A 3,336-nucleotide genomic window follows, 5' to 3' on the forward strand; every position below is an offset into this window, starting at 1 on the left:
CTTATAACCCTTTAAACCATCCTTATACCCAATAAAGATGCACTTTTCAGATTTACTATCCAACTTGGTTTGTCCTTTGGGACATGTACATATGCATCACATCCAAATACCTTCAGATGTGAAAGAGAGGGTTTCTTACCAATCCATACCTCTTGTGGAGTCTTATCCTCCAACACTGATGAAGGTGATTTGTTGACCAGGTAACATGCTGTCTCCACTGCCTCTGCCCAGAATTCCTGTCCTAACCTTGCACCACTGAGCATGCTTCTTGCCCTTTCCATCAAGGTCATGTTCATTCTTTCTGCAAATCCATTTTTCTCAGGTGTGTATGGAGTAGTCTTTTTCCATGCTATACCACACTTCATACAAAATTATTCAAATTCCTTGCTGCAAAACTCTCCACCATTATCTGTCATCAACACCTTTATCTTCTTCTCTATCTGGTTTTCCACCAGAGCCTTAAATTTTTTAAACCTGTCAAGGACTTCAGATTTATTCTTAAGGAAATATATCCATGTATTCCTTGAGAATCCATCTATAAATGATACATATTACACAGACTTACCCAGTGATGGAACCTTCACAAGTCTAAACACATCACTGTGCACAAGTTCTAATATATGTTTCACCCTCTTACCACCAGAGGGGGAACTCACCCTATTATGCTTCCCATATACACAATTTTCACATAAATCAAAATCTAGAGAGACATTACGCATACCTTCTACCATACCTTTACCATGAAGTATTCAAAGGCCCTTCTCTCCAATATGTCCAAGCCTTTGATGACACATCATGGTCTTCTCTCCAAAGACCACTAGATTTTCTGCTCCACTTTCAGGAACCACAGAGCTGTTGCACCCATCAATAACAGTGATACCTTGTAGCTTGTACAGAGTTCCAATTTGAACTCCCCGCATCAATACCAGTGCCCCCCGAAGCATCTTGCAAGTATCCTTCTCGAACACTATTTTTACACGTGCATCATCCAACTTTCTTACAGAAATCAAATTTCTAGCTAATGCAGGAACATGCAGAACACCTGGAAGTTTTCTAACCCTTCCACCTTGCAACTTCAACTTTACTTTTCCGCGACTAATGATTCTAGCCTTCTTGTCATCCCCCAAGAATACATCACCACCATCATATTTCTCATACTCACAGAACCACTCTCTATGGGGAGTGAAGTGAAAGGATGCACCTGAGTCAATCAACCATGCCTCATCATCTACATGTGTACTTGAAGAAGCCAAGTACACATCCCACCTTCATTTGAGGCAGTTTTCACCTCTGCAGAAGAAGCATCATCAGATCCCTTTCCTTTATCAGGAGCTTTAGATTTACAGTCCCTTTTGTAGTGCCCTTCCTTTATGCATTTCCATCACACCACCTTTACAAGTTTTCCTGGAGATTTAGATCTCCCTCTAGATTTAGATCTCCCACTCGATGACTTATTTTTGTTTCTATTTTGGAACCATCCTCGTACAGACAAGGCATCACCATTCTCGCTCCATGTTTTTTCGTCTCATCTCCTCCGTCAGCAAGGATGAGACTATTTCATCAAGCTGCAAGGTAGTTGTATTGCTACCTATTACAATAACCAGACTATCCCACGAATCTGGTAGAGAACACAACAAACTGATGCACTTATATTCATCTGAAATTTTATTATCAACAGATACTAACTGACTTACCACAGTATTAAATGTGTTAAGATGCTCTGTCACCGAGTCTCCATATTTCATCCTCAAGTTATACAACTTTTTCCATAGGAACAGTTTATTCACCAGAGACTTAGATTGGTACAAAGTCCCTAACTTGTCCCACAAAGCCTTCGCCGTTGCTTACCCTGATACATTCAGCAATACTGAATCTGAGACACACAATTGTATTTTGCTCTTTGAGTTCCGATCCAACTTCTTCCATTCTTCATCGGACACTCCCGTTGGTTTAGTACCCGGATATACCGTGATCCACTGATCTTTATCCACCAACAAATCCTCCATCTTGAGTTTCCACAACTCAAAACTCTGACCAATAAATTTCTCGATCACTATCTTTCCACTGCTCGCCATCTTCTTCCACCACCAGAATTGATCTCACAGATCTCCCACTGAACAGGGTCTACCACAAGCCCGAGCGAAACCCCTCAGCAACAAAGGTGTCCCCTTGAAGCCAAAAATAGCTCTAATACCAAATGTAGGTTTTAACCCTCTACAGAAATTACTTGCATACGAATTCTAAAAACATAGAAAATAAACAATGTGAGAGCATAACACATAAAACACGTATACACAGAGATTTTCCCCTGGATCCCAAAACCAGGACTACCAGCTTGATTTTTCATTATGTTCCTTTCAATTTTACAATACATATTTATACATGCTGAAGCATCTAATACCATGGATCGAAAACCATCGCGTCCAAAACCATGGACCAAAAACCATCACGTCCAAAAAACATGTGTGAAAATGATGCACAAATTCATAGGTACGTCCTCCCAACCTAATATAGGGTTCAAAAAAGAAAATTTTCTGGGGCACTGTCCCAAACCCCATAGAGGGGGGTTACGTGCACCCTTCAAACCCCCTATGACCCCCCCGCTACATAATCGTTACAATGAAGGGGGGGCTCCGCCCCCCCTCTAACCCCCCAGTTAGCTACATGGGCTAGTCATGGAAAGGATATAACACAACCCAACAATGGTAAAACCTAGTTTCTATTGTTAAGAGTGAGGTGGTTTAGCCTCAGGATGCCCTGGTTGGTTATTTTCTTTGAGTCCCACATTAATGCTTGGAATATGGCACGGGGGTGATTGGATGAAGAGAGGTTTGGCTCAACCAATCTATGGTCGGGTGGAACATGGTAGTCCCATACCGGGTTGACTTTTGCATTAATTAATAAGAGGTTGCCTTATTGGTATCTTATGTGTAAACTTATTAGTTTATATGTGGAGTCTATGGTTGATGTATCTTTGATATTTCTGTTATTATTATGATGGTTATAAGCATGTATTTCTGACAGTGATTATGTATGGCTCTCCTCATGTTTTGATTTGTAAATGAATGAATAATGTATCTATGGACTAATAGATGAAATTGTAGATAATGTGTTGTGGCATCGATTCTTCTTAGCGATTCTCAAATAAGCATGAGACCCCAATGCTTAGATCTGTTGTTTAAACTTGGAGATTACATATTTGTGACATGTTTGATGAAATGGATGTCATGGCTCGTAGGGGTCCAGTCTACTCCTTTTTGATGTTTTTCAAATGTATCTTTGTTCCGCTGTGAAATTTCATTTTTGAGCTTGTCATTGAGTTCTAGGTAGTGACCT

The sequence above is a fragment of the Pinus tabuliformis genome, chromosome 7, assembly GCF_031772625.1.
Source record: "Pinus tabuliformis cultivar Carrire ecotype Pingquan chromosome 7, CPIR1, whole genome shotgun sequence".
NCBI lineage: Eukaryota > Viridiplantae > Streptophyta > Pinopsida > Pinales > Pinaceae > Pinus > Pinus tabuliformis.